Source organism: Phyllopteryx taeniolatus, chromosome 13 (assembly GCF_024500385.1).
Source record: "Phyllopteryx taeniolatus isolate TA_2022b chromosome 13, UOR_Ptae_1.2, whole genome shotgun sequence".
NCBI classification, from domain to species: Eukaryota; Metazoa; Chordata; class Actinopteri; order Syngnathiformes; family Syngnathidae; genus Phyllopteryx; species Phyllopteryx taeniolatus.
The window spans coordinates 874,635-897,148 of record NC_084514.1 but is presented as its reverse complement, the minus strand read 5'-3'; the positions used below and the strand labels follow the sequence as shown (position 1 = coordinate 897,148).

The following is a 22,514-nucleotide window of genomic DNA, read 5'->3' as shown; positions in this document are numbered from 1 at the left end:
TAATCAAAGAAGATACGTTAGTTTTACAACCGACGTAGATGTTCGAATTCAGTCAATTCCAAGGCCAATGTAACGAAGCGTTATTGTCACCTCGGAGCCCGCAAAGTGCACAAGTCGGAGATTCGACATTCGAGATGGCCTCCACAACGCCTCACATCACATCCATACAAAGAGTTTCAATCAAGACTTGAGCGGCATATGGGCCCAACAGACGCTGCAGTAATCCCCCCCCCCCCCCCCCCCCCCCCCCTGCATTGGAGGGAGCGGAGGACTGCAGCGCCCCTCGGCCCCGTCGGCCCACGGGCCCCCGGGCCCCCCGGGCAGGCGGGCCCCCGCTCTGGGTGCTGCTGCCTCAGTCCAAAAGACACCAGAGGACCGCTGCATATATTGGCGTGGGAACAAAATAAAATAAAATAGAAAAAAAGACCAAGAAAAAGGGGGGGAGGGGGGGGGGGGGCAAACCTTCTATGACATATGACCTGTACTTAAAGATATGGGATGCAATAACTGGTATTTGTGCATGCACCCTTATTGCCACTTAAGTGATATTCAAAAGGCAATAATACAACAACAAAGGAAACACAACAAGAAACATATGGAAGATAATCCAGCGCTATCCCCCTGAAAAGTGCTTATCTAAGCTAAATTGACATTTTCTCCAGTTATTTAAATTGGTCACATCATCAATCAATTTGATAATCTTGTCAAAGATTGCATTCAATTGGCTTTGTAGGGACTACATAATAACATATTTCGATTTTTTTTTTTTTATAGATATATACACTGTATAGTAAATGAAGTCTAAAGAGCTTTACAAGTAAGCGCAGTAAAAAAGCATGTTATTTCAATTTTTCAGACCACTCACACAAATCCACGGATTGACACAGAGACTCAAGCGACAATGAGAGTCACGCGCCGCTTTAGCCGCAGGTCTGATGAAGTGTACGCACAATCCCGAACAAAACATGCGCAACTGCTTTTTTCCATTTGAGGGACTTGTCTTACTTTTGATCTTGTCTGTGTCTCACCTATAATATGCCCCCAAAATGGGGGCATCAGCTTTCCTAAGTTTAGCAGCTCAGTAGCCACTCGATGGCCTATTGAAGTTGTGGAGGCGATGGAGGAAGTTACAACCTTCCATTACTGACGCATATTGTGAAGCTATTCAGAGAGCAGGGGAAAACATGGAATAATCCTCCTCAAACACATAAGAAGATTAGCAGATATCAGCATATGTAAATCACACACACACACAGATTATTACTATGTTTATGGGTCAAGTCAAAATGATTGGTTCAAGCTCACCTATATGTTCATATGTAAACATTGCTTGTAGATTTTAAACTGTTTGGATCAAGAGACACGGTAAAAATCTCCTCATGGAAAAATGGGAATATTTTCAAATGGATGATATAATGTCCTGCCCAAAAGTAAAATATGAAAATAGGGATTGAATAATTGATCTCAACGGATGACAAACACAAGTATTCTTTCAGTCCATTTGATTTTGGATTTGAACGGAGCCCCATTCGGACTTTTCATGGCTTTTCTTCACCCGGGAAGGATGCGAAGCCACAGTTCGAACGATACTGAACAATTTGGAGCGACGCTGATTTGAAGCGAAAGCGATTCTTTTGTCCACTCGTGAAATGTCTCCGAACGAGAAAGCCACCGGAAAGTGTGCCGACTGATGCGCCTCAAACGCGCACGCGTGAGGCGCACACCGTCGACTCGAGCCGTTGCACTCGACACTCGACAAACGGGGGTCACCGACCTTTTTGAAACTGAGACCTAATGCTGAGCCAAGTCAATACAAAACTATTGAATTATCTTTAATAATGTTGCGATTCATCATTTACTATGTGATGCCACGAAGGATTTCTCACAAGAATTATCAATGAGATCAAAAGATAAATAGAAAGAGGCAACACTTTTTTTTTTAATTATAAATCGCTGCAAGTCTTTACCTTTTCCAATGATCAAATGAAATCCCAAAGTCCAGTCAGTGGTGAACTCTTTTGAGAACAGGCCCTCGGTCCGACGGCAGCATGCACGTTGGTGAGCCCTGATCCACTGCAAAAGCAGTGCTTTGACGTTGCACATCTGGCTGCTGACATTTGATCATTTTGCCACGCTTCATGGCCTCCGACACACTTTGATCACGACTAACTCTTACAAGTCGAATGACTTCACGGCGAACGGCGCCAACTCGCCTCCAACGCGTCGCCAGCAGCTCGCAAAGCGTCTCAAAAGAGGAACGGGGCAGCGCCGCAATGGAACGCGACGGATGAATCCTGACAGGCACGTTCGGTCCTCCGAAGAGGCAAACGGTCACGGAAGTCATTCGGCGTATTGACAATCCCAATAGAAGCAAAGGCGATGCTCAGAAGGTCAAAGTCAGCACCCGCGAGGCCCCGAGAGCCATTCCGAGTCGACCCAGACTCATTGGTTGCCATCTTTCACTCGTACTGAGGGAGAACAGAGTGACAGAAAGACTTACATGTTGAGAGAAACGTTTCTTTTCATTGTTCTTTCATTCAAGCTTGTGCAGGTTTCAAACATAGGTAGCTTAAAGACCCAATTACTCAACTTTATATTGCATTTAGAAACCATTTTCATCACCTTTTTTCAGCGAGTATTTGCGTGATATTGATTTGTGTTTAACACTTTGTCTCGTATATTCAAATCATTTTGACTTAAATATTGTGTAAATCAATAGCAGCCTGCGCTCAACGGGTAGTTTTTTTTGACATTTTTAATTTATTGAACTGATAATAATGTCTCAAGGGGAAGTTTAAGAATATTCAATATTATTGGCAGAAACGGAGCGCCCCGAAATCCAACTGTGCTTCGGGGCAGCCCGCTAATTCGCACGATGTCGCTCGTCTCCCCATTCGACCAATTTCGAATGTTTTTGCTTTGAACAACACTCTTCATCTCCCGCACGTGCCGCGCCGCTGTCCCACCGCAGGCCTCCAAATGAGGAACGACAAATTCCTGAAATTCCAAGCAAAGTACACTGTTGCAGTTCTGGGGCTCAATATGGGGAGCTTGACTGTGGTCAACTGAGGGAGGGAGGGCCAATCAGAGGCCCAGCGCAGCGTAAGTCGAATGCCGTTTTGACTTCAGGGCCAAAATCCGAGGGTCACGAAGTTCTGCAAGAAATCAGCTTGTCAGTTGAGTGAGCGTCCAACTATAAACTCTGCGTGTGCTTGTTTTTTTGTGGGCTTTTTTTGCGACACTTATTCCGAAATAGGGACTAAGATCGACAAAGGGTATTAGGAAGAAAATATGCTGAGAAGACGATCCAGTCAGAAGTTTCGGCAAGTGGACTCGCATTCAAAGCAGTCGGACTCCAGCAGCGTCAAAGTGCTTTTCGTCCGGCTTTAGTTAAGATAGTGGCTTGTTGTTTTGAAAATATACAGTGCTTAACTTGTTTTTACACTTGTATAATATTGAAGAATGTCCAAATGTGATTGTCTCTACTGTCAATAAAGATTTTATGATGGCCACAGTTTGACTCTTGAATTTCTCTTTCTATGGCAAAAAACCTCAAATATAAAAACGGCGTGCCAGAACAAATTGTGTTTAGCCTTGGAGGTTCTACGGTGCTTCAATGAAGTTCACACAATACACCAACGAGGAGCTTTAGTACACATCACTGACTTTTGCACAGTTTCATCTTTATAATTTGGGATTTTTTGGTATGGAACATGCACTCATCTGGGTCGTCATTTGAAGCCATATTGTCTAAACTGTGCACATTTGTCATGAGGTCAACAGGGCACATTGTGGAGGTTTTCCACATGCTGTAGCCGTACAATGCAAGAAACGGATCTTTAATGATTTTGTTTTTTTCTGAGATATCATGTTTTATCACTTTATTTGTTTGAAGAATAAATAGGTGGTTCATTCCAAAATAATGATCTCCTTTTTTTGGAATCCGCTTGTTTAGAGGAAACATCCGAGACTCCTGCTGATGCATTCAGTCAAAATTAAGAAAGGTTCTCCAAATGTAAAGTCATTGAAATAGTTAGACTGCTATTGCATTTTTCAACAGGGTAACTCGTAATTGTAACTAACTCACATTTCCAAAGTAATGTCGCCAACACTGGTGTTCGGATGAGCTCGGAACTCGGGGCTGCCGGTGCCTTCGTTCGGCACGCCCTGAGTACTCGCAAATATGCATCCGTGTGTTTATTTACATAGTTCAACGTCTGCAATGAAACTGTCCTCGCACGAGCTTCATTTGAAATGAAAGTCTGAGATGCAAGCAAGACACAGTTGAGGATGGAGCCGACCTTTATGGTTCATACTTACTGTACTGCACACCATTCTTCACAATAAACGAAAGTTATTTTCTCTCAACAATGCAAAACCATCATCCCACATCTTTTTGAAGAGCTATCGCTACTTTGCAATTCCACATATATTTCCCAAGACAATATTATGATTCATCTTTACATTCCATTTGTAATTATAATACTGGTTATTTGGGATCCCAATTTTCATGAACACAATCAAGATTGAATCACGATTTCTTGAAACCGCAGCACGTTTGTCAAAGTGTCATTTTAAAAAAAACGGAAAGCGTTAACATAACATGGCCCTTTTTTAGCATATTGAAATATACAAGTCGAGGTTTGAATTGAAATAAAAAACATGCCAGAGGGCCGCTGTTGATCCAATGAATACTTTATGCAGCAGGCCTTAACGCCCGATTTGGAGTTTGCCCGCTGCCTACGACAGTATATAGCCAATATTTTTCCACTGTTGACCTTTATTTGTAAGCTATTCAGTGTAACTATTTTTACATTTACTAAAGAGCTGAAACAGAACCTCTCAAAATGGAGGTCATCTTGGGATCATTCCTATCGTTTCAATTCATCACAGGTGTGATGGAGTGCACTGCTTCCCAACCTTCATTCGGCCAAGACATAAACTGCCAAACCAAAATGTCATAAAAAGTATGAAGAGTTAAATAATTCTGATTTAGCCTGAATTTACAATTGTTATTCTGTTGTAGAAGGGCAACAGGCGAAAGAAAACACAGCTTCATTGTAACTTCTGCCAACTGGTGGAAGAGCATTTAATTGAGCTGCCTGTCACTATATGTTGCCGGCATAAATACACAAACATTATTATTCAATATTATTTGTCGTTAAAAGAAATACATAAATAAAAAATTGGGAGCAATTCAGTTCAATTGGACACTTTTCTGCAGCAAACCTGATTGGCACACAGACGTGCCCCAGCGCAGAGGTTGGATATCAATGAGCTGGTGTGTGGACTTTCAATTACGCTGCAATCACATTCGGGGCGTTTACATGGAGGCTTGTATTGCAATTACAATTGGGTTAAAAGCCCAAACCGAATGAAAATTCTCCAAATAAACAGGCCAACAATTGTTGCAGCTCAGCTTTAGGCTACCTGATGCCATGGCCGTAGGGGTTCCCAAAAAATAAAATCAATTCAAAAAAATAATAAAAGAAATACATTTAAACAGCCTGTGCTTGTTCTTCAGATGGAGCCAAAGCAATAACAAATGCTATGATTAATGTTTCATAAAGCACAATAAAGCACAATTTCTAAACGGTTACGAGTGCCCTGCGACTGACTGGCGACCAGTTCAGGGTGTACTCCGCCCGAAGTCAGCCGGCATAGGCTCCAGCGCTCCGCGACCCTAACCAGGATAAGCGGTGTTGACAATGGATGGATGGATAAACTGTCACTGTTGGACTTTTGTATGCTTCAGTTCTCGAAAAAAGACAACAATTGATGTTGCACTTTCCATCCCTGCCGATAATGCATATATGTGGTTGAACCATTTGAAATGATAACCGGCCCCATGACTGCAACCCTAACTATAATGTGGTTCGACACACCTGCGCTACTATGGCAAAAGAAAAAAAGGTATGTTTCATGAAAACAAATGTTTAATGTTTTATTAAGCAGTCCAATTACTGCTCATAGCCAATCAAGCCATCGACTGATCAATAATACATCTTATCTAATCAACCCCCACACCCCCGGTTAAGTTTTGGCTTCGCATGCGTGCCTGCCGCTCTCTTGCGAGCATATGGAGCTGTGGCTGACCCAGGGAATCGTTGAGTGTGGGGACAGATGCACTTGTCCCGCACCCCCCTTCCCTCAACCCCACACTGGCGCCCACCCGCTACAACCATCCTATCCACCTGTTTCGGGTCACACACACCAGTGGAACGAGTGGCGGTGCGCGTGGCACACCAGCCGCTTGGCCAGCGCTTTGTTACCCCACCCAAGACAAAAGAGTATTTATTAGGGAGGCCGGCCGCCTGGTCTGAGGGGGAACATAATGACGTGAGGCTGGCAGGGCCTCGGGGCAGTGCATCACGTGCCCGCTTTATCTGAATAAGCGTCAGGGGGCATCTGGTGCGTGTGTGTGTGTAACCTAAGGTATGCCAAACAAGGGGGACTAATAATACAGTGCTTGTTTGTGCAAGGTGGCGGTGGGGGTGGGAGGTGGGGGGGGGGGGGGGGTCTTTGAAAACAATTGCATGTATTCTAATTAAATGAGGTCTACACTGGAATACAAGGCCACCTGGTAAGACGCTAACGACATTATTGCTCGAGTTGAAAGTATTTGATCTTTTCTGATGTGAACTGAAACAAAAATTTTCTGACACTATAAAATGAAATGATCAAGTGTGCCACTGAAGCAAAGCTACAGCTGCCAGGTACTTTAAATGTCCGTGTGCGAAGCTATACGGTTCCGCTGTACGTATTCGACACGTATCGTCGCTAGGCACTCGTCATGCATTTAGGCTTGCTTGTACACCTTCACAAATCTATACAATCTTCCAGTTCAAATAAGCCGTTGATTAGCTGCTCTCATCACACACGCTGGCTGTGCTGCTGAGTGATTTATGAACTCCAGCAGAGAGCGGAGCATTGACACAGAGGGGGGGCGTCGGGCTCAGGTCGCTGAGGTTACCGAGGTCGGATCAAGTTGAGCCTGAGCAGCCTGTGAGGAACTTGACCTGCGGGTTGCCGAGCAAAAGGAACTAACATAACACGCTGCCCTGAAGACATGAGGAGGTGGTAGAATTTTCAAGCTTAAAAAAAGTCCAAATGATTACTTCATGCGGTCGTGTATGTATGACTTGTGAGGAGAACGTTTGTTTTAAGCAATCGTGTATTTTTCTGTGGAGGACAAGAACCATGCACTATATTACACTCGATTCCGAGATGCTGGTCAACCCCCGATTTGTCTGGACTATTGGCGGAGAGGCGGGGTACGCACACTGGACTGGTCACCAGTCAATCGCAGGGGATTTGGAAACAGATATATACAGTTTAAAATGTAAAGCATGTGAAGCCTTTAGAATGACCTGGATTTGGTCACAGAATGTCATCTGATCTTTATGCACTGTACGTAAGTGACAACAATAGACAAACGCAGGCTGCCCAAGCTAATGCCACACAAACAAATGTGTTGCCATGCGTTTATGTTTGAAATGTCTCCCAAAGCCTTGCTGTTCACATCGGTCCACGCTAAGACAGATCCAATAGAAATGGAGAATGTTCAGCACTGCTGCTGGGAGTGGCGAGCCAGTAAGATGGATGAATCATTCGAAAGTGCCTAACAAGAATGCCAATTTTTGATTGGTCAAAATCTGTCATCTGACCGTTTAGGTTAGGGGTGTCCAACTCATTTTTATTGTGGTCCACATCCTAGTTATGTTTTCTCTCAGAAGGCCGCTATGACTGTGATACCATATAAATGTATACATAATGGCCTCATATTATTACACATTTTGAAATGGTTTGTTCAACTACTATTCAATTCCTTTTAAAAGGGATCGGTAACAGAAAACGGTCGCAATTATCGACGCACATGCTTTGCTTTCGCGGGTCGCATCAAATTATGGATCTGGTCCCCAGGGCTTGACTTTGACACCTGTGTTCTAAGTCGGAAAAATAGACAAACCCAGCCTCGCGTGATACCACGTACAATGATGCTTTCGTGTTTTGATTGGAGACACTGGATACACATTCGCAGCAGGGTGGCGAAGGTTTATGAACCCTTACGATAAGCTATTCTGAGTCAGGAGTCAGCCAACCTAGAGTCCAATCAATGCGACGAGATTGGAGCTGTTCTCCGCAGTTTGCCAGTAGAGCTGGGAAACTGCTGCTGTTGCTCTTTGGCAACCTTCAAACCTGCAACGATATTTTTTGACAGTAGTGGTTTCATCTGTAGTGTCCTCCTATGACATCCATTCTTTTGTCATCCTTTACTTATCATACATCTCTGTCAACGGAGATGTTGGTATGTGTCAGAGATGAGCCGGCACTTTCTAATTTGTCTTCACCTCATTGAGCATCCATTTTACTCCTGGGGGGAGCAGGGCTGGCTTGTGCTTGACTGTGTCTATTGTAGGCGACAACGGCGTGTCAGGCTCTTTCCACAGGCACGGTTACACACGGCTTGTGGCGCCCTGACCTACAACTACCAGCAGCCCCCCCCCCCCTGCTTGTTTGTCAGCGGTTGTTTGGCCTACTTTCATTAAGACAAACACCACCAATTGTTTTATTGTGCATTTCCATGAAAATAGAATAAACAAATGGCATGGAGTGGAGGGCACTGCGGGGGGTAGCAGTTGCTTCGGTTTTTTTCTTTGCTTTGTACAGTGCGGGGAACTACCTCCTGACCGGACAAACCTTAAACACACAATGACAATATTTCTGGGGGGGGGAAAGTCTATGAAAATCCAGTATCCATCTAAGAACAATAATGTAAAGGGCAACAAATGCGACAAACCAATTCAACTCTTTCCTGAGTTCGTGGTCACCCGTGAGAGCAGCAGACCTCCAAACTCGCCCCCGACCCCCCCCCCCCCCATTCTCTCATCCAGAGACAGTAGAGATGTTACACTTCATTAATGAATATGCTCCATGGCACTTTAAGAGTCTTTAATTAGTGGCACACTGCTTTGCACAAGGAGGGGGGGGGTACTGGTTGGAATGTAGAGGGAGGGGCGTCCAATCCACAAGCCCCCATTGGCTTTTATGTTTCTAAATTGTAATCCAAAAAACGGTCAAATAGAATACATGTGATTGAGTAGTAGATGTATTGCTTTGACATGAGGAGTGCCATCAAACTAAATTGATTGTTTCTTTGTGTGGCAGCGGGGGGGCGGGCGGGCGGGCGGGCGGGCGGGGGAGGTGGCGACATGAACGGCCCCTCAAGGCTCAACTCTATCAAACACATGTGATTGAAACACTGGAAATGGGTGTCAAACAAGCGTGGACATCATGTTTGACTTAAATTATCAGCAGTCCCACAGGAGGTGTCTGCGGCCGCCCACCCCCAACGTCGGCCGCCCCGCCCCCAGAGCACAGGGTGTGTGTGGAATACAAACACAGGATTCACCGGTGACCACTGGGTCAGCACGCGGGTGCCAGTCGCTCCCGGGACTTCATTGCCACATTCCTACGGCAGCGTTTTTAATTTGCTGGACATGAACTGCCCCCCCCCGGCCCCCCCCCCCGGGCCCCCCGGCCCTTTCCCATCCTCCTCCTCCCCTCGAGCAGGCACTAACGGGACAAACGGCACTTTTAACATGCAGTCAGAGAGGCTTTAAGTGTGTGTTTGTGTGGCAGGTGGTGGTGATGGGCGGGGTAGGGGGGTATATTTGGTGCAGGGGGGGCTCGTCGTCTGTTGTAGGGTCCCAGATGGGTTAATGGGGAGTTTAGCATCAGGATTACAATGCAACAGTGTGGCTTCGGATTGAGTTGCGATTAGCCCTCGCTCACTCATTCGCAAGCGCCACCGCTGGGCCAACAACGAAAAACTACAATAACCTCAATAGCATCAGCTACAAATGCAACTATACAGGAAAATGAACGTTTCTGTTCTGTCTGTATGCATAAATACAAGATCCAATTGTGTTTGGAGTTGTTTAATCGACAACTCATCCATCATCATATTCATCGACAACTATTTTGATCATCCATTAAAAGTTTAGAGGAGACTTTGTTTAATTTAAAATGGTCACTTGTCAGAATTTCAGTGTCTCAAAAGAAAAGATTCTCAGAATTCTGCAGTCCTCCATGGAAACGGACTGATTATTGTGACAAAGTGTTGAATCAAAATAAGACGTTTGCAAATCTCAACATTTTGGCCGATTTCCTGACATGTAACTGAATCACAATCAATTCACGTTTTTTTCTTTTTCTGCACTGTCAATTTGAAAATATGCCCTGTTTTTTTTTTTAAATAAAAAGATGGAAATTAAAAGATTTTAAAAATGTGTTGATTATTTAAAAAAAAAAAATCAATAAATAATCGACAGATTAATCGATCATTAAAACAAGCATGGCGGCACGGTGGCCGACCGGTTAGCACGTCTACAGGTGTTCAAATCCGGCCTCGCCTGTGTGGGGTTTGGATGTTCTCTCCGTGCCTGCGTGTGTTTTCTCCGGGCGCTCCGGTTTCCTCCCACATCCCCCCCCCCCCCCAAAAAAAACATGCGTGGTAGGTTGATTGAAGACTCTAAATTGCCCGTAGGTGTGAATGTGAATGGTTGTTTGTTTATATGTACCCTGCGATTGGCTGGCGACCAGTTCAGGGTGTACCCCGCCTCTTGCCCGAAGATAGCTGGGATAGGCTCCAGCACGCCTGCGACCCGCGTGAGGAGAAGCGCGACAGAAAATAGATGAAACAAGCATTAGTTGCAGCCCTTAATTATCTTCTATAGTAGGCTTTACACGATCAGGATTTTTGGGGCCGAGCAACGATCACCGAGTTTCAAAAAACGATAACCGATCACAAGATGGAGCAATGCGTCCATTTAAATGACTTGTTCCTTTACTGTATCTACTTGTGAACTGTATAGTGAGTATTTTTCCAAAGTGTTCTCTATTCAGGTCATGTATTCTAATCAACATTGCAACATGACAGAAATAATGGGTGCTAACTTACTGTCATTAAATGACTTCACACACACACACACCATAACGAGAGCATGATTCGACAGAACGCTTTCCTGTTCGCTTACAACCGTTAGTGCTAGCACTAGCTTGCTAGGCTACATAACGTTTTGTTGCCTGCTCGCAAGCGGTATCGTATTAAAAGTACGTGAACATACCTCCATGGTAACGAGTGTAGCCGGTCGCGTTTGAGCTGACAAGATAAAGCCCAGTGATCGTAAAAGATGGGACGTGGTGGTATCGGAATACAAGATTTGATTGCAGTAGTCTGACATCGTGCAATCGTGAAAGACCGAATTTGTCTTGTCGTCTGATCCGGTATTTTACGTGTTGTCTGTCTCAGACGTGTTGTGTGTCCCACACCGCCGACAGTCAGGCAGCTTAATGTGAAAAGCTACGGACAGGCTAATGGAAATTAGCATCGTAAATACCTTCAAACCACTGTTACTTCAACAGACACAGAGTAGCAACACATACAAACAGAGTATACAATGAAACTCACACGCATCGATTATCTCTGCTATGTGGAAACGACTTACTGAAGCGGAGTTGGGGACCTTCTCTGCCTCATCGTCTTGCACTTAATTATGCTGCATCTCTTCCAGTATTCCTCAATGCTGCCCCCGGCATATTGCGGCACAACGTGGTACTACATGAAAGGTGCACAACTCTCGACTCATCTCTCAACTTGCCTGTATTGTATAATGTGAAAACCCATAAGAAACAATCTCTTTACAACAATCTGTGATATAATGGGCTCGTCAAAGATCAAAGATCAATGATCAATAACTCTGTCATTGCTCAGAGTTACCATTGTGGTTTTGCTGTGCACAGGACAAATACAAATCTTAAATCTAAAACGGAAAACACAAACAATGCAAGAAAATACTTTCTTTCTCATCGCGCTGGACTTTTTAAACACTGTACCTTCGCAAATATGGACATAAGAGAGCACAATTATATGGATTGTGTCAATATTGTATAGTGTTGTTTTGAAAAATCTATGAACACTGAATGAACCTTTTCTTCATACTGCACTTAAATGATGGTGACTGTGAGCAGTAATATTTTGTCCCCATTTAGCGTCGTTGGTGCAATGCAAACGCGTCAAGGTTTACTGGTAACTCTGGATATAACTTTTCGAACCTTTTGACAGGGCAAAAAGAGGACACATAACATTGTCAGTGGGCATGGCTGATTGTAGTGTCATTAAAACAGACAGATGAGTGCGTGTGATGACGGGTGTTCTCTCAAGGCTGGTCTGTCTCCAACTCCTCAGCGCCACAGGGCGTCAGAATAATCCGTTTGTCCAACGCGTGTCTTACCTCTGCACGGTCCACCCTCTCTCGCCCCCTCGCTCCCCAGCTGTTGGCCATCACGTGTCCGGCTCCAGCACAACCGCGCCCGGGTTGATTGAAATGTTATGCAAAAGGAGCACTAATTAAATTCCTCAGGTTAATCCCTGCCGATCTCCACATTGCACTCTCCGAGCGGGCCCTGTAAAGAGAAAGAGAGGTGGGGGTCAGAGTCGACAAATAAACACTCGCCGCTAACAGGGCCCAGAAAAACAATTTGCAGCCAAAAGGAGGCCCGGTGTGAAAATGAGAGGAGTGGAAGTGTTGCACGGCTGTGGATTAGATGCGTGGACAAACGGTCATTTTGGTTCCGAGGCAAGAGAGCAACAGCGTCAATGAGCAACAGGAACATCATTATGATGTTCACACCTTGCCAAAATCACAAGCCTAACTAATCAGATACAAAAGACATGCATCTTGATGTCAACACCATCTCAGATCCCCCCCAAAAGAACAGAAAACCACCACTGTGTGTGTGTGTGTGTGTGTGGAATTTCAAAGCTAGTTCTTGAGCTGAAAGGTTTTGACTTTGTCTTTAGTTTACCAAACGAACATTTTCTCGTATTCGGGATGTAATATTGGCTCTATGCTGCCTCAGTAAACGTGAAATATGAAGAAATATCGATAGCATGCAATTTTTCTGCGGCGAGGCCTGAAATCAGCTCATTCGAATTTCTCTAGCTTATCTACGTCACTAGCGAAGACCTCCGCCTTCCTCTCCGCTCCCGAGCCTGCGCTGGCAACATAGCAAACGCGTGTGCTCTCACAAGTGGGTCTTCTTCACGGACGCAACCCGTCAGAGGAAAGGGGGTGGACAAAGCGGATACAAAACTGGGTCAAACAGAAGTACAGTAGCTGTCAGAGGGGCCTTTTGTGGACACGTATGAGGTGTTTATTGAAATGAAATTGACACTTTTATACTCCATGTTAGAGAGTCAATCTATGGTCTTTTAGCCAAAATATGGGACCCTTTTAAAAAGTGGAGTACTGTACTAAAAACAATGTTAATAACCAGGAAATGTTGTTGTGTAACGGAGAGTACTGTAGACGGCTCGTTGACATAAAAGAATGGCTGTCGGAATGTGCATGTCTCTTGTGCTTTATGCAGCGGCAGTTTTCGATATCGGCGACAGGGGGAGTCTCCCAGGGAAGCAATTTCCGAGGGGCAGCATTCCCCTGCCCCCCGCCCCCCCCAAACAAATCCCTAAGCGTGTAAACTCAAGTCGTTCTCCCTGCTGTGGCCATGTCCGCTGAATGCGCTGAATCTACAACGCGTTCAACTATCAATCAAATACAGTACTACAACTACAACCTGAAAAATCAATGCTGCTTCTTCGAGCAACGTTCTTATGCTTACATAAGTGTTGGGAGTGTTGTTGTTTGGCAACATTCTTGACAAAGTCTATCCACCTTTTCTTCATCTCCTCATTTTGGGGACACTGAACTGTTTCGAAAATTGTGGCATCCAGGGAAGATACATATTTGGGACGCTAACTGCGTTCTGTACTTGTAGAAATTAAATAGTGGGGAAGGCGTGACTCAGTCTGGACACCCAAGCGCATCTCGGCCTCATTTTATCCATGACCCCTCCCCAAAAAAACGGTTAAAATTGTGTAACGCACAAAACAGTCTCCACAAAACAGTGCTACATACTTCTCAGTCTGCGATTTTGTTGTTTTTAGCAATTTAGTCTTTAGAAACAATCTATGGTTTCATTTTACCGAAACTTGAAAAAAGTTACATTTGCATGCACATTTCTGAGTAAATTGAAAGTAAAATAAATAAATGAGATTGACTTGAATGGATTCAGCTCATATCATTTCATAACTAAAATGGGTGCAACTTAACGAAGAACAGAAAGTGAGGAAGGAAATCATCTTGTTTATCCTACAATAATTGAACTACATCATTCTTGTGGGATTCACCCAGTAATGGCTTAGTTGAAAGAACTTCCAAAGTCAATGCAAAACCGTACTTTTTTGATGTTGAGCCAGCATATCGTTTTGGGAGTGTGGGTCCTTTCTCAGTCAGGACCCAAGACTGCCAACATGCCAAGTGTGTCCTATTCAACATCAGAGCACGTGTACAGTAGGTGGCCTCGCGCGCGTGTGTGTGTGACCTTCAGCCACAGTATTCCATCAACTCCATGACCTGAACAACATTTCATTCTCAAAGTTTATGCTCATTCAGGGCATCCGTGCCTCATATCATATCACTTACCAATGCATGAAGTGTAACTTCATTGAAATACATGTTCAAAGTTAAGTTATTGTACTATTTCAAGAAAAAGCATGTAATAGACTCACAGCGTCCGGTCTCGGTCATCGAGAGGATGACGGCCGTGAGGCGAGCAGGCGCTCGGCCGGCCACGCGGGGACGTCGTAGGGGAGACGAGGGCGTATTACACTCTGTGGGCGTGCTGCGTCACACGCACCGCGCGCCTGCGTTGTGGCTTCGCTCAGAGGTGTAATGCCTGATTAGGGGATTACAGGAAAGTGCTTCTTTGCAGTTCTGTGAGAAACAATTATTAACATGCTGGTGTCTCTAATCCTGGATAAACACAGCTTTTCAAGAACAACAGCAGAGTCTCTCTCCCCCCCCTTTAAAAAAAAAAAAAAAGGGCCTGTAGTCACTTGAACTCCAAAGTATACCGAATAGCGGCTGAGGAGTGAGGCTAGCGTGATGACATCGCTAGCCAGCAGGCCTTCACATCCCAGCTTGGGGAGCGGCGAGGAGCATTGTGCTGTGAGGCTTGTTGAAAGGGCATTACAGAGAGACGTGTAATCTTTTATTTGTTTGCGCATTTGTCTCGCCTAATCTGTGAGCTAGCAACTCTGGCACAATTCCCCGAGTCAAGCCCAAGATCCCCAGAATAGCTCGTTCAGGTACGACTACGAGCACGCAGATGCACGACAGGTTGGGACAATAACAGGAAGGCATTTTGTCGGGGCAGCTGCGGGAATGTGGGACGCTGAGGGTTGAGCTGCTCATTCGGTTACATTTATAAACAATTCTTAAACTATCGCGGCACGGTGGCCGACCGGTTAGAGCGTCAGCCTCACCGTTCTGAGGACCCGGGTTCAATCCCCGGCCGGCCCCGCCTGTGTGGAGTTTGCATGTTCTCCCCGTGCCTGCGCGGGTTTTCTCCGGGTTCTCCGGGTACTCCGCTTTCCTCCCACATCCCAAAAACATGCATGAATTGGAGACTCTAAATTGCCCGTAGGCGTGACTGTGAGTGCGAATGGTTGTTTGTTTGTTTGTTTGTATGTGCCCTGCGATTGGCTGGCAACCAGTTGAGGGCGTACCCCGCCTCCTGCCCGATGACAGCTGGGATAGGCTCCGGCACGCCCGCGACCCGCGTGAGGAGAAGCGCGACAGAAAATGGATGGATGGATGTTAAACTATCCTTATTTCAACAGGACAAAAGCAACCTGCCTAACAATTCAATGTGATCTCGCAAGATTTTAGTTGGATATCACTCGTAAAGCACTATACGCACACACTATTACATTCAAACTGGACTACAGGACTTTCGACCAATATGTACAAGCGTATGCACAAACCCTGCCATAAAGCAGTACTGTAAACTGCAACCACAGTAGTAAATATATGGTTAAATTCATAAGTGTCCAAGATAACTGAGCTTGATTATCTTCGTAACAGCTGAAGTTGTAATGTAGCTCTTGAGTGGTCAGCGTAAACACTAAGAAATGGGAAATGATTATATCACGTCTCTAAAATGTCACTATTTATGACCTAATCAGGATAGCACAATAGCTTAAGTCATATTTGAATGGGTTTATAAAACAAGGGGAAAAAATCATCAACGAGAAGAGTACAGCTGCCGATTCAACCTTGGCGGATTACATTGCATGATTAGAAAGCTCAATAGACAAAGAAAAAACACAATTTTGGCAAGCACATTGCTATTTTTTTATTGATACTGTGACAGTAACTGAAAGGACCCCTTCTGTCAGAATCCATTTTTTTCTACTGTTTGATGCATAACAAAGGTCAAAATGACGGTTTACGCTTGACATCCATGCGCTTTGTCCATGGAATGCAAAAGTCAATAATTGGCATAAGGCTTGCAAAACGGGGGGGATTTGAAATCGCAACACAACACTTCTGGGTTTTAATGACAAATCTGACCGTCTCAAATGCCAGGCGGAAAAGACAAAGTAGAATAGCTTGAAAAGGGACATTTTGGGCATTTCCAACCCAAATGATCATGCAACTCAAAGAAAAGGACAAAAGATTACACAAATGATGGAGGGGAACCTTTCCAAACGACTTGGCAAATATGCTATTAGGCTAAACGATATGGTCAATGTGTGAGCAGACGTATCCTTAGAATGCAATAAAACATGCACACGTACAGTTTCAGTGTTCCCTTTGGCTCTGAAATAGCAGTGCATCCAAACAGCCCGCACATTGGAATTGTGATGGCCTCCGACGTGCTAACTGGCCCCACAGTCCGCTCGCTGACACTGTGAAGAGTTCCTTCCTTCCTCATCATACGTCCTTCCCGTGTGGTCCTGTCGAGATAGAACATTAGAAACGTATGTTTTAATCAAATGACTTTGGATTTTGGTGTCACTAAATGACCTCCAAGTCAGTGGAGGAAATGGGGATTACAGTCGCCTTATTTCCCCCAAGAGGGAGCTGGGGGCAGCGGGGTGAGTGCTGGTGCACCAAAAGGGTGCTGGTGCTGATGTGCGATGTGCAATGTTGGGGGTATGCTGTGCCCATCTGGCGAGGGAGGGCTTATCACTAAGCTCAGAGGCCCTCGGCAGGGGTTCCGCAGATTGTCCATCACTAGCCCCCCTGCTGGCTCCTCCGATCACTTGACCTCCTCAGCAAATAAACACAAAGGCCTGCCACAAGAAAATATGTTCACACATGAACTTGTGCCCTGACACTGACAGGCAGTGGTTGTTGCAAAACAAAATTTTTTTTGGGGGGGGGGGGGGGGGGGGGGTACTCCATTTATACTGTACGCTGAAGGCTAAAGTTTGGATATACCGCTCAGGAAAAACATTGGAGACCACAGCAAAAATAATGAGTTTCTCTGGAGTTACTATTTGTATGTGTTTGGGCAAAATAAAAGAAAATGAAAACATTTTGTAAAATGACCCCAAACAATAACAAAACAGAAATATGCATTTATACTCACCAACAACAGCATGTGGAAACATTTTGCTATTAAGATTCGAGCATTATCGACTGCGAAATTGAGAAAAATGTCAGGGGAAAAGGGCCTTGAAACGTTAAAAACAAACCCAAAAAAAAGGATCTGCGCTTGTTTCCAGATGCTCACCAAAATTCTATGAGCTCTGTCGTGGCCTGTGACCTACCTCTCCACAAAGTTTGGGAGAAATCAGTTACATCGTTTTTGTTTAATCCTGCTCACAAACAAACAAACAAACAAACAAACAAATGGCAATAAAAGCATAACCTTCTAGGTGGAGGCAAAATGTAAACACAAGAAGGAAATAGAAAAGCGCAGCACAATCATGCAGCATTCATATGGAATAACACATTACCAAGCACATACGTGATAAAACAAATATACACACGCATAATTACAAAAATATAGACAGCTAGGCAAACACACAGAAGCAGCCGTACACGCCGCACACACACACACACACACACACCTAACCACTGATAATCCCCCAGACACACACTCACACAGGGCATCATATTGTTTATCACTGTGAACCAGCCCAGTGACACCCATCACTCTAATTCCATTTGTCTGTTTAGATTCGTTTTGCTTTAATCCCCCCTTGTTTGTGCACATCTGCAAGCAGCGCGCCCGCACATCCATAGCGAGGCCGGCATAGAGGAGAGAGAGAGAGAGAGAGAGAGAGGGAACGAGCCAGAGAGTGAATCCATCGCCCATCCTGACTCTGTTCTCCGTGGAGCTCCAGCAGCAGGGGCAGCCGCTCCATCTTCTTGCCCAGGGAGAAGTGCCCCATCCCATCCCGCCAGGCCCGCGGGCCCCTGCAACCACAGCAGACAGTCAAACACGCAGCCACATGGGCTCTCACACCAACACGACGTTAAAGGCGTTTTGCACAGTATTATCTTATTATCCCATTCAAGTCTCTCTCTATTAGCTCAATTGGATGGTGGGATTTTCATTTGTAAATTGGGGGATTTTACATGAGCTTGTCTGTCAGCAATGAAATGCCCCCCCCCTGAGACTGTGACTTATGTGACCGATCGCATAGGAATCAGCGCTTGCGCACACTGGATCGCACGAACGGACGGTGTAGTTAGAGGACATTTAACCTAGTTCAAGTCTATATTACATGTCTGATTTTATCAGTGTGAGCTCAACGATTGCAGCATTATGGATGCAGAATGCAGCGCATAGGATGGGATAGATAATATAGAGGCAAAACGCAACCATTTGTTCACACGTCAAATGGAGCAATGTTAGCTTTTATACAGGATATGATATTCAGGCCTAATATAGCGCCATTAATAAAAAGATAAATATTCGCTGCTGTACACACCTAGGAGCGACATTATGCAGAAGAGGAGCGACTCGGTTGAAAGGAAGAGAATCATTTCCACTTCTTCCTCCTCAGGCCTTCCATTCAGACGTAGAGTGAGAGCGTGAGAGGGGGAAGAGGGCCCCCCGAGCTAGTCGAGAGACCCGGCAAATTATGAAAATGCTTCTCTATGTCCTAAACGGAGGCCGAGCTCTTTAATGTGGCACAAAATTAGAACCTGGGGGAGGAAGTGTGGCCTGCTTGATTGGCGAAACACCTCCTGGCCCACTACAGTCCACAAACACACATTTGCGTTCAGAGATATTATCCTGCGCCTCGTGGCTGTGTGTTCAATTGGCAAAAAGTGAAGGACCCCAGAGAGCCCAGGGGCATCTATAAAGGTGCCTAATTTGTCAGTTTACTCCTCAATTATTTAAATAGATCCAAGACGGCAGCAGAGAATAGGGCTTTTTTTCTGCCTCTTCGCAGTCGAGCATAAAGAGACCTTTCGCCACGGTAACCATTTTCAATTACACTCCGCACTGCTGTCTTTGATATACCCACGTGGTGTAGTGGAGAGGCACCACATCGAATAAACAAATGTGTGTACACAAGATAACAATGGCGACTTGGGGATAATATTCTCGCAAGAACCCAAAAGTTATCCCGCACGCACAGATTAGAACTCCACGGAAGTGTGCACAAAGTAGACGGACAAACACTGCAAGTGAAGTGCTATCACACTCGCAAATGAAAAGATTCCCGGGTCTATTGCTGAGGATTACGGCCAGGTTTTGGGATGGAAAGCGAGCAGGCACGTCCTGTGTTGACACGAAAGCCCCACCTCCTCAAATTATCATCAGTACGGTCCGTTGGGAGGAAAATGGAAGATGTCCCGTTCCCCAGACCTTTGACCTCGAATCCACCTTGCACCAACAACATTCTTTGCTTCGTGTCATTTGATGGGTGTTTTGTGAACACCAAGAATGACAAAGGCCCCGCAGTGAACAACAAACAGTCCATCTCACCAGTAGTCTGGGTGGGACCCTGACAAAATGGCAAAAAAGAGCTTGACGCAATGGTCGCCGCCCAAATACAAACAATGAAGTGAGCTACGAACACCTGCACAAATAAGCTCGTTAAGCTTACAAGCGTACTGTACCTGCACTGCAGACAGACAGTAACTACCGCACACGTTCAGGGTGATCGCAAACAAACTCCTGATAGTCAATCATGGCATGTCAACACAGGCGCTAATGGGCCTAATTCTACCCAATACACATGTATAGATCCAACAGCAGTCAACTAGGTGGCCAAGAATGTAGGGCATCTCTGGGCTTAAGAATAGACTCCTTTTCAAGAGGAAACTCTATCAAGTCTTGGTCGCATGAGTTTGGCTCGGAAGAACTCGAGACCTGCCCTCAACCCCTCCCCTGGCGACGAACGACAAATATTCCCCCAGACAAACGCAAAACATTTTGGAAAGCTTTCCCAGAAGAGCGGAGGCCGTTAAAGCGGTCAAATGGAGAGCGACCTCATATTGCTTTCTAAGGTGTAGGTGTTGCCTGACTTTTCTTCCTACAGTACGGGAAGTTACCGTCTTCTTGAATCGTTTCAGCACCCTCGATCTCAACAAAGAACGTGTGCGGAAGTTTGGAGGCAGAAGTTGGCAACCTGCACGGAGATGGGTGGTGCCCGGTAAGCACCCTTGAAACAGGTTTCTCATGCTTCAAAATGGGATCCGCACACAAAGTTTTTCCGGTGTACCATTCTGCGAAAACCGCGGCCAGCTCTGTATATCATGGCTCTCACACCCTCTATTCTCTTCCCAAACACGAGCAGACGCATCCCGAGCCGCCGCCGCCGCCGCCGCCTCCCTCCACTCCAGCTCCCATGCAGCCACAGAGAGCAGAGGAGATAGGCCCAGTTGCTAAAGCTGTCTTTTCAGCCCGTGCTCCCCGCTCCGTCTATCTGAGATACACAGCAAGCGGAGGTGTCGCTTTTCTGCTGGCATTTCGGACACTATCTACTTATAGACGGGAGGAAAAAGAGAAAAGAAAAAAACAGAGAGGGTATTATCAGGGAGGGATGAGAGCAGCAAAGACATTTTGTCTTTTTATTCCCCTCCTAAGCCCTGGGCTTTGCTCCCAATCCGATTGGTCGATACGGCCAGGGATGTAAATGAAATGCAAAGAGGAATAAGGCTGGCTTCCCATCTCCACAGTGCGCACCCAGCCCCCCGGCCCCCCGGCCCCCCACCCTTCTCTCGGCCTGTTTATGCTGTTGTCTTTCTGTCTCCCCATTCACAGACCTGGTGCTCCCCCTGTTCCTGTCTCACCCTCACTGCCTCAGACAACCCCCCCCCCCCCCCCCCCCAAGCCCCAATCACTCGACTCTCCCTGGCTGAGCTCACAGAGCTCTTATCTCCTCAAACGCCCCACATTCCAGCGTTGTCGTGGCTCCCTGCCCGCATCCTCGGTCACGCCAATTCCACGGGTTCCCACAATCCTCGGCAGCTTGCTGACTTAGGGTGGGCAACTGACTCTCAGAGAAAGAGGCAGCGAGAGGAGAAGAGAGGGTCGGGGAGGAGGACAGGGTGACAGCAGAAGGGGGACAAGTCAAAAGAGGGCGTAAAACAACAAACTGAACTTGCGACGTCACGAATGCAGTGGGCAACAATGACAGGAAGTCTTCTGTGTTCCCCATTTCTTTATTGAACAAATAGAAATGACTGGACACAAAAAGGTGAAAAATTGTGTTAAGTCAGACAGAATTTTAATTAGAAAACGTAACTGACTGCCATTGCTCCTCTTAAAATGTCAAGATTATGTTCCGAGAAAGCTGCATTCAGCTCTCCAGTGGGAGGTCAACATCTGGATCCTTGGTCTTCAGCCTCAATCGCATGACGGGAGGAAAAGTGCCCATAAAGGCACGTCCATTTCTACAGAAATTGCGCGTCTGGACTTGGCAAAACTTCTCCGTGAGGGAGCGCCGATCCATTTACCGACCGTATTTCCGGATGTGTCCGGCACGGAAAGATCTGTGCGCGTCCGCACACGCATGCGTAAATATTGAAAAACGAACTGACACGTGCGCGCACACACTCTTTAAAAGGGTCTCTGGCATTGTGACATTTTACATTTCATTTAAATCCATGACGGATTACGGGCCTCCCGTTAGGACAGAAGAGTGAGGGGGGGTGGAAACCTAATCGAATCCATTAGTTTTAAACATTTAAAAGACTATCTAAGATAGACTGATGGATGGACAGGGGGATGGGTGGCAAGCGGCGGGACTGGGTGGCACAGTGCGAGTTTGTCCTAGATTAAACAGCTGCTCTAATCCCCCATTTCTGCCCGAAATTGGGTTTCCCTCAATCTCGTCGTCCTAATGTGAGAGAAAAAAAAAAAGAGAGAAGTGGTGCATGGGCCAAAGCAAAAATAATCAGTACATTAAAAGCTCCATGAGCAGAAGAGGAGGGGGCGGGAGGGGGGACGGCGCAGAAGATGTAATGATAAAGCAATCAAGTGGGAGAGTCCACGGGGGGCACACTTGATTGGGGTCATTCAAAGCTTCTTGTACTGCAGTTCGGCTCTCTCACCACACTACTTCTGCTTTAGTTGGTTTAGTTAATCCAATGTGGCAATTTAGTCAAAACCTTCAGAAAAGAAAACAAATAAAC

The 22,514-nt window shown here is 45.7% G+C and overlaps 1 protein-coding gene across 14 annotated transcripts in view; it reads right to left on the bottom strand.

Annotated features, from left to right (window-relative positions):
- The window catches only part of tmem260 (transmembrane protein 260), a 70,360-nt gene that overhangs the window by 11,506 nt on the left and 36,340 nt on the right, over positions 1–22,514 (bottom strand). For 7 of the 14 annotated variants that reach the window (XR_009791400.1, XR_009791397.1, XR_009791399.1 and 4 more), the window contains 4 exons: positions 16,706–18,335; positions 14,633–14,837; positions 12,297–12,468; positions 1,968–2,468 (listed from right to left, as the gene is read on the bottom strand). The gene's annotated coding sequence lies outside the window, so the exon portion shown is untranslated. Of the gene's footprint in view, positions 1–1,967; positions 2,469–12,296; positions 12,469–14,301; positions 14,478–14,632; positions 14,838–16,245; positions 18,336–21,523; positions 22,491–22,514 lie in introns of those variants that run through there. The other 7 variants (XR_009791391.1, XR_009791394.1, XR_009791395.1 and 4 more) reach the window with 7 other exon arrangements.